Raw genomic sequence first — 10824 nt, forward strand, 5'->3', positions numbered from 1 at the left:
TTATAGGTCTCTTTACCCCATCTAGGTTTTTTTCTGGCTTTTGACCACACATACATAACGACGCCCAATGCTGTTCGAATTTCAGCCGGAACCCACGAAAAACGTGTCTTACAAAACACGAAGAAATTAATCATGTCATGATGATCATCCACACAATCACGGACCAAGTGTGACTGAACCATATGATCTATATACCTGTTCAGCTGTTTCTTAATTCTACGACCATAAGACCCTATAAGACCATGCTCTATTTTCAAGTTAGCCTATCCATATGGATTTAATGGGAAATGGTGAGGAAAATTTTGTACACCGGAATAATTGATTTTAAACTATCGGATGTCATCAAGTGAAACTTATATTATGCACTTTTAACTGTGTAAAAAATATGATTACTTATATTATACTGAATAAGTAACTAATCTTTGCTAATGATGTATACATAATACTATCTCCCATTCCAGCAGTGGCCGATATATTTTTAGCACCTTATATATTTATGTAGCCTAGGTGGATGACCTACCTACGTTTTGCGCCTGATTACAATACGTCGCTTCGCTTGCACATTGCGTAGGCTCCATTCAGCACTAAAGAGGATACGAGTATTAACTATAATAGCGCACATTGTATTGCATTTGAATATTGAGGCACCTGACCTTTTTGCTCCGAGACCTCGGGTGTCCCTTAGGTATCAGAACCTGTACATCATCATCTGTCCAGCCTTTTCGCAATTAAGTATTTTGGTAGGCTTCCACTTTAACCGAATGCAGTTGAGTAACTGTTTATGTAAACTCGACAACCAAATTACCCGGGCAACCCAATACCCATGGTAAGACTGATTGTCAGACTTACTGGCTTCTGACTACCCATAACGACCTTTTTATCGATTTCACTTAGCCACGAGCTCCTCTTTATTTACTTACAGTTCGTCTCATATATATTTGCCTCCCAAGAGTTGGATTCATTGATCGATAGTTGACAACTGTTTCATTTGTCAAAAACAGTCAAAGTCGTACAACTTCTATTTCCACGCGGAATGTGTCAAACGTACAAAAACAGCGCAACACAATCCGCTAGTACGAATGCACTGTTACTCAATTGTGTTTACAAGCTATTGTAGGTTTTCCCATCTGTCATTGTACAGAATTCTTTACGGATTAATTCGTAATCCATTCTTTTAAAATTTAGAGGTTATACTGCCCTTGCACCGACCATTTCTTGGATGCGTGACCTTTGTACTTTTTGTACTTGAGGGCATACTCTTAATTCCGGTTTGGGTTACCAGTAATCTTTATTGTAAGGCTTTTTCCTGCAACCTACATTATAAAAATATGAGCTGTTTTTTGTAGTTTCACCCGTGGCCATGAAAGGACTACGAAAAGTACTGCCTATTAGCACTTCATTAACAAATCACTCTTCCCATTTTGGGTGTAACGAAAGCGAGTGTCAGTCTTATTCTTACTAAAACCCATCTATACGTTCCTACTACAATCTTGTATGTGTCAAAATAAATTGTAAAATTAACAGTACCCTGAACTGTTTCATCATAACATTACCAAGAAGTCAAACATTTTAGCCATAAACCTATCTCAAAAGCACAAAACCTACTTCCACAGCCTTAAACAAATGATTTTAATAATTACCTAAACATAAAAAAAAACTTAATTTGCTCTATCAAACAGATAATATGAAATAATATGTAAGTAAGTAATGTGGTGATAAGAAATGCGTCAGAATTGCTTATAAGTTAGACCCACGGGATTCAAGCGTGGTGATATTATATGGGATGTTTCATTTTTGTCCAGACAATGAAGTCTCGTGGTTTTCAGAAGCTTGTTCCAGCGATTTTATGATCGGCTGCCAGGATAATCGGATGCAGCTTAATATCAATACCAGAGCTAAGTATTGAAAACAACCGTATACCTCCATCTGTTTCATATTCATATACATTTAATTTTATTTTAATTAGCATGTAAGTAGAAATAGTGTGGACATTAGTAATAAAATAATTGTATTGTACATAGAAAAATCCATTCGAATACCAGAAAAACTGTTGGTGTAAATAACTGGCATCTTTTTTATTTTAAACCACCAAATGACTCCTCCTGCTGCTGTGGGTTAGCAGCGGTGAGGAAGTGACAGACTTACTGATTCAAAACCCATCATGTTCCATCTTAGGCCTTTTATGTAGAAGGGCCGCAGCCCCGGCAGGCATTGGCCCTACTGAGCCACTCTAGAAATAACTAGCACCTAACGTAAAGTCTGTAATTTTCTCCATAGCTTTATAGAATTACGAACATCATTGAAGCTGTCTCCTGATAGGAATAAACCTAGCAACATTTTCCGAAAAATAGAAAAAATATAGGAAAAAAGTGCATTATACTAACAAGTAACAAGCTCTCTTTACATAACTAATTTTACAATAATGAAAATTAATTTTGAACTTCCGTAAACCTCCCATATAACGCCGAGCCCACAAGCACTTTATCTCTACTATAAAGTCGGTATCAAATTGCCGAACAGACAGTATATAGTTACCAATTAACTATAAAGTGTCTCGGACTAGATTATCTTGACAGTTGACAATCGCGTGTCATTTGTCTGACCACGCCCGTCAATATGTTGCCGACTGTACTTTTGTTTGTCTTTCTAATTGTTGCTGACTGTACTGGTAAGTTTGTTAACTGTATGGTATTCATGGAAATAGTTTTAGGAATTCATATTACGCTAGAGTTACTCTAAAGTTCTTCGATTATTATCACAGAGAGAAGTACGGATTACCTATATTTATAGTCTCGAATAAAATACATAGGTACTTAGTAGGAAGGTCAAGTCCAAAATATATTTTTTCTAGTGTAGCAATATTTATCCTTTAATATTCGCTTGGAAAAAATAACCGTCTAATGAGGGAGTTCTTTATAGTAAATTAAAAGCAACCAAATTGGTTAGTAGCTAAATTACTAGAAAGCAATAATTAAAACAAGGAGAATCACTGCGTTACTAAATATAAAGAACGCAATAATTAAGTACTACGAAATAGAATAGCCACAAGATACAAGCTGTGCTTAGTTTGTGCCTCAACGGTAACTACCACAATGTAAAGTTGCTCTTTTGACAATAAATTGTATTTTTTTAGTGCGTATTTGGACTAACTGTAGGCTATGCATATTACACCTCTTCAAATATGAATTAGGCAATTATTACCTATCTTTTCAATAATTCAGAAAATAAACTTGACTAATTCACCCGAATTATACCCATTTCCTACTAACCTAAATGATAACTCTATTAGTCCTTAAAACATTGACCCTTTAGCATTTAGAGGTAATTTGCATATTTAAATATGAAGATTAGTCCTTAAAACATTGACACCTTAGCATTTAATTTGCATATTGAAATATTCAGATAATTTGCAATGAAACAATGTCTTAACCAGCCTAACTAAAGTACAGCTATACTTCTTCTTTGTTTAAAATAATCGCAGTTTCCAATGAAGAAGAATATTGCCGAAAACACCTATTTCCAAAAATGAAGTGCTTGCAGGGTGGCTAAATAAAATTACATGATGACTTGTAATTAGTGATCGATAGGTACTTGAACACGTGTTTCGACTACTGATCACAAATAACTTTCCCAAAGTTAGGTACACCCTAAATGCGCGCAGTGTGTGATCACATTCGGTAGATCTGGACACACCATAATACTTGGATGTTCGCATAGGACTTCACAAACTCCATATTTGTCCGTGACTGAGTATCACTACTGTCTTACGGCTACATTTTTGAGACTTGTCTTTTGTTCATGATGGCAACGCATCATTTATCATTCGACGAAGGTCCTCGAATCCACCTTCCAATTCGCAAATCTGGGACTATTTTTGGCTCCACGATTAAAATATTCCCAGAATTTGATTTCACGCTGAAGCGATTGTTACTTATTTCAATATTAAGTTACCATTAGCACTAAAAGACGTTCTCATACAACTTTGTCTATATGCATAACTTTTAGTGTTTTGTCAATTACCTTGTTCACACAATCCCGCTAATAACATCATAATAGTCCAATTAACTATAGATAACTCCTACTCTAAACAGGCTGACTATCACTAGCTCAGATAGTGGGTGTGGCCTTATATCTGCGGAAACCACACGTCAAAACTTCGTGACTCTAATTATAAATGTAAATAAGAACTTATCCATCACTTATCTCTTAATATATCGGCCGAAAAATAACTTTTATCTAATGGATTAAAGTTCATGCTCAAGGGGATGATATTAAAATATGTAATACATACAAATATATTAAACAAACATAAGGTCATCAGGGTAGATAGAACAATCGCTGAATCGACAAAAAACAAGTAACTGTCAATGTAATTTCAGTCTTAAATCGTGGACATAAAGTCTATTGTTAGTAAATTGTAAAGTAGTCATCATACAGGCCTATCATGATTTCCATGCCGCTAACATATGGGTGTGTTACTTCATAATATGACGTTGGTTCAGTACCTACTTAACTTAAGAGTAGCCGCACACTGCAGAGTAAATAGTCGGTCGACAGTTGACCCGATGGTTGGCAATTATTTTTTTTAGGAAATCATGAATCAATCTAAGTTTTCAGTCGGTCTGACACCGGTTATGTATGTAATGGCCATGTATGTAACTCCTCGTAGGTCTGTCGCAAGCACGGCTGCTGAACACGAGGTCCCGGGTTGGATGCCCGGTCGGGCCGAAATCGCTTTATGGGTTTTAGAAACGTTCACAAAGCAGCCCGATGCCTGAAAGTTGGTGATTGATACACCCCGTGCATCGGAGAGCACGTAAATGTCGGTCCTGCGCCTGATCTCTCTCCGGTCGTGTCGGATTGTCGTCCTATCGGGCTATGAGACTGAAGAAATAGTGAGTGCACTATAATATGTCCCACGCAGTTGGCTAATCTCCTTACATGAGAACAGCCGCTGTAGCCGGTAATCGGCTAGGAGGACGTCATCATTATGTAATGTGGGTACTACCATTCATCTACATACTTATTAAGTGCCCGATCAAACTAACAGCCGACTAAAAGTGAGCAGTGTGCTGAAACTCTAAAAGTTACTAAAGATAAGAATTCGATTGTCATTGGAATTTTGAAAAACAAGTGATACTAGGTCATTTACTGCCTCATATACCGAGCTGGAGTTGACGAAATGTCTTGTGTTTAACCCCTTATATGCCGCTACGTATATACATATATGCGAGACATAATGGATTTTCTATTGTTCTCTAATTAGCGGCATTCAAGAGGTTAATCCATACATTATGTAATTGGGTTCCGAACTTTAATTGTTATAACACGGAATTTGATATTTTTTTATCCTCTGCTGCAAAATGGTATACCAGTTATTGATGATAGATAAGGAAAAAATAGTTCCTTAATACTATTACGACAATCTATGCCTAGCTTTTTCCCAACTATAACCCGGATGCGGCAGTACCAGGGTTTTTACAAGAAGCGACTGTCTATCTGACCTTCTCAACCAAGATACCCCTTGGTAACACTGATTGTCCGACTAGCTTATGACTACTCGTAACGACTGCCAAAGAAGTTTAATAACAGCCGGCTGTTTAAGGCTTTTACCACATCCTAGAAAGATTTCCCTACTGAAAAGGACCATCTATATCTCCAGAATCCTTCACTCAAAGTGCACACAAATAGAATAACATATGTACGACACTGCGCAGGTCGGTAACGCTAAGTGGTACACAATACACCAACGAGCCGAAGGTCAGATCGACATTTTTTCTTTTATAAACATACGGACAAGTATGCTTTTGTGTATAAATAATAATATTGTAGTCAGTTTTTGCTGTGCAATTGCACTAATTGCAAAAATTGTTTATTTGAATTTAGGCTGTTGTAGGTCGCTAATTATGAAACAATAGAAAATCAGTTGTGTCTCGTGTATACCTGCGCTCTGACATACGACGGGTTAAGGAACAAATATGACTGAGTTTCTTAGTTTTTCCTGCTTTGCGTAATCTTGCAAAGTTTTCGCAAAAAACTTCCTATCTGGATTCAAGCAATAACTTACTTGTTTAAAACAGTTTAACCATATTCACCCAAAATTGTATCAAAAATTCATAAGCAAAATGATAAACTTCTGTGAACGTTTTATTTGTTTCACAATAATGAATATCTAAACTACTAAATTACTCTATTCAAAAAATATAATTTTTCAGTCATTAAGAATTTCAACATAAAAGTATTAACACATCAGCTGAACTATTAAATATTTCACCATACGGGGTTTAATATTCATATCTAAATATTTTTCAATAATCTTTATTGCTTATAATTTGACGCAATTTACAGCGGTGCTTTTTAAAATACAGATATTGCTCAATTTTGATTAACTATGTTAATCTGAGAATTCTTTTTCAGTAATAAATTAAAGCAAGATATATTTATACTATCCAAATCTATTATTTCAATCACTGAAATAAACCTAGATTAAGATAGGATATTTATATTTTTATTGGAGACCATACTATTAAGTGATGCCCAATTTATAATTTTAGCAATAGGGTAACCATGTCATGAAATTTTTTGATGAGATCTTTTATCGTTAGCATTGCAGGCACCATAAACAGAGGAAATTACGCATTTATTTTACTCTATCGTATTAATTAAAAGTATTTTTTCCAGCATATAACATTGGCCTATTTATTCAATGTCACACATATAACAGTCACAGCCTATCCTTCAGACTAATATTAAATAAAAAAATTCACTGTTGGTGTTTTTATCATTTCTAAGAAAATATAGGTATTCTTATCTATTCATAATATATGCAAAGAAATATTTTTCATTATCTTCCTATGACTAACTTGTTTAGTATGCAAGAAAATAATATGTGAAAAGCAGAGTAAAATATGAAGAGAAAATGGAATGCAAGTTCCTGTCGATCTTTACACATTTTCCGTAATTATTAATTATTAAATTCCTATGGTTCTCACGTTGCTACCCGCCCGGGTAGCTGGGTTATGTAGGTAAGTTAGGCAGTCGCTCCTTGAAAAGCAATGGTACTCAGCTGCATCCCGTTAGACTGCAAGCCGAACCCAACGTAGTTGGGAAAAGGCTAGGTAGATGATGACTGTTCACACAATGCTAGATTCGAACGAATTATATTTATCGTATGGTTCATTCTGATATTTATTTGTTTTTTTTTAATTTATTGTTCATATTTTTATAAACACATATATAAGTAAGCATAAAATTATTGTGGCCGAAAGGGAAAACAAAACGATATGACGTCAACACATCCAAGGAACTACCGCGCAAAACGCTGCTTAACCTAGATCGACCTACGCAATTTTTAAAAAAGTCACGCGCTTTGCATAAGGACATGTAAATGTAAAAAAAGGTTTTCACAAAATAAATGACCAAATTGTAAGTGCAAATGAAAATTACAAACATTTTCTTGATAGAGTTTCATCATAATCATATCAGCCAATTGCCGTCTACTGCTAAAAGAATTTAACATTTGTTAATGAATTAACATGCGACAGCTGTGTCTACAGAATTTAATATAAAAACATGAAAACAAGTTAAATCGTATGATAATATACTTTTATCAGTATTTAAACTGGTGAGTGAAGTTGGCCTCGAACGGTAAATGTATATTATTTACTTAAAACATACCAGATTTTGTAATTGGTAATGATATTAAACTAAAATAGATCTCTATGATTGTATTGGGGCAGATTTTCTTTCATATAGGAAAACCACATATGAGTACTAAACTGTTTCGTCTAGTAGTAGTTTGCAAGGGATAATACCGTTGTTTGTACTGACTGACAGCAAATTAATGTTAACTGCACCAAAATAAGCTTTAATATTAACCCACTGACATTGTTTTAATGAAAATAAATCCAAAAAGGTTAGGTACATATTTTTTTTTGCTAAACATGAAAAGGTTCTCATAACATTATAAATAAATCATTTCTAATAACACTGGCATAAAATATGTTCGAATGCAATAAAAAAAAAATACAAACTTCAAATAAAGAACCATAATGGAAACCGTATACTCGTTGTCATGACGTCAATCGCAAAGGATTTGTATCACGGTTAACAAAATGACTAGCGGAGGTGCCATTACAGAAAATAGAAAATCCTAAAAAAGTTGCGCGCCAAAATGCGTGTGTGCGGGGGACGAGGAACGTTACCGTCTTTACCCTTATAGACCTTTGGACCCGACAATTTATTGTAATACCAAAAATCGTTAACAGATCGCTTAAAGAACCCGGACGCCTCCTTAGTTCACTTGTAACTGATCGTTTTGGTGATGTCCATCATACGTATTTGATCTAGAAGGAGGCGGCTGACCTACCTGTACTAATTCACCTCCACTCACCTTTCCTTGCTCCGTGATTAGTATCCCAAAAACCCGTTCGACATCGGCTGCAAATTATTGTGCAGGCGCACGAGGTCAACGGCCTTGTTTCGGTAGCGATTGCAAAAAAAGAAACCATCGACCTCACGGTAATCAGAAACAAGTTACTTTTTTTTTTAAATCGAGTTACGAGTAACCGAACTCAGATTATGTCATTGGTCGACAGTGAAATGTCAGCTTTGAAGAGGATTTCCGATAGTTTGAGAGCTGTCAAAATTAATTGTTAGGTAACTTATGATTGAATGACAAATACTTATCAGGTTACCGATGTGAAAAAAGTAGGTTATTTTAAGTGACGGGGCCGGGAAAGTACAGAAGCTGTGGTAAGAAGTAGGTAGATCATTTTACCTTGACGAGGCTTTTACATAAAACTATTTAAGAAAAACCGTCTGTTTGTTTGCTTTTTATCTCTAACTAATCATAATTATATAAATACTAGGTACACCCGAATTGAATAACAATATTTATATTATACATGAAAAAGAAGATGACTGATACCAAACTTTTTTTTAGATCATGTTAATGTTCAGTGTTTTTTATAATCTCTATCAGCGGTCATCTTAGTATTTACTTGCAATTTCAACTGAGATAACAGTGTTTTGTTATACCTTTATCATTTTTATTTACTACTAGCCCTTTTTCCGCGGTTTCACCCGCGTCCCGTGGGAACTACTGCTTGTACGGAGATAAAATATAGCCTATGTTTCTCTGGAAGAGTGCAGGTTTCCAACAGTGAAAGAATTTTTCAAATCGCTTATGTAGTTTCGGAGCCTTTAGGGTGCAAATAACAACTTCTTTTTATGTTATATTAATTATCATTACAGGCCAAATAAACTTAGTGTAGGTACCTACAAATGAACCAGGATTATATTTTCCTTTACCGTTATTCAGTTCATGTTGTGACTTAAAGATCAGAATCTCCGCAATCAGAGTAGGTAAAGGATAGGGAAGTTACTTGTGAACGTCATAAAGAGTATTTTTTATTACTTGCCTTATTGGTTCAATAAGGTAAGCAATACTTCAATTAATTTATAAATACAGCTGACGAGTAAATGGGGCCTTAGGTAAGAGTATTTGCACAGCTAACTGGGTTGAGGAGTTCATATAGGCAGTCGCTCGTTGTAAAACACTGGTATCCAGCTCCGTCCAGTTAGACTGGAAGCCGACCCCAACATGGTTGGGAAATGGCTTGGGAGATGATATGGCTGATGAGCAAATGGGGATAAATAAAGGTAATAATCTAGTGCACTTTTAATCAAATATTTTTAAGTAATTACTGTGTAATCGAGAAGTATCATTGGGCCTGCCTCAATAGAGTATAAGGTATTTTAGAGGAAAAAAACTGTACCTAAAAGTTATTTTTATAATAAAAAAATATGGGATCAAATAAATTCTTCCGTACCAAAACAGGCCATTTTTAAAAGATATTGATCAACACATTTTTGAAGACAGGGGCATTACCTGTTTAAATACATAACAATATGTAAGTATAGATATTCGACTACCAAAACTGCACATGTAATCATTTGACTCATTCTCATTAATATTCAGGGAGACTCGTCGGTAGGGTGACCATGAAATATTGGGATAAAAGATTTCATTTTGTACGACTATTTCAACTATTTGTCTACAGAAACTACAATAACTACTAGGTAGTGTTAATTTCATTACAGATTTCCCCGGAAATAATTATTTTTATAGCCTGTTTTTTTTTTTTAACAGGAAAAAGAGACAATAAAAAAACTTTTTAATTATAAAAACAATAAGTCATGAATCAAAACAAAATCATCGTAAATGTTGCACGTCAACACTTTCACAACATTCCTCCTTCATTCAAGTTCAAGTTACACTGAAGGTTTTACCGTCATTTAAAATGACATTATTTTTTTATTAACATTATTTCATTTAAAATGACATATCATAGTTCCGAAGAAAATGTTTAGAAAAAAAAACTAACGTGCGTGACGTCAATGTTTTGTGATAATTAGTAACACCGTTGACTTTTTTAAACATACCTCTAATTATAATACTCTTAGAAATTAGTAAATATTCTACGTACGTAGGTATTTCGTTCTTATATTTAACAATAACGTGACCATGAACGTAAAGGCTCATATTTTTGGAGAGGCAACTCCAAAAATATGAGCCTTTACGTTCAATGAGAGTGAATTTCAATATGATCTATATTTTTTTAGATCAAAGTATGATCTAAGTAATTCACTATCTAAATATTATGAGAGCATATCGTTTTAATATCATCATGTCCCGAGCCTTTTCCCAACTAAATATGTTGGGGTCGGCTTCCAGTCTAACCGGATTCAGCTGAATAACCAGTGCTTTACAAGGAGCGACTGCCTACCTGAACTCCTCAACCCAGTTACCCGGGCAACCTG

Source organism: Helicoverpa zea, chromosome 16 (assembly GCF_022581195.2).
Source record: "Helicoverpa zea isolate HzStark_Cry1AcR chromosome 16, ilHelZeax1.1, whole genome shotgun sequence".
Lineage (NCBI taxonomy): Eukaryota > Metazoa > Arthropoda > Insecta > Lepidoptera > Noctuidae > Helicoverpa > Helicoverpa zea.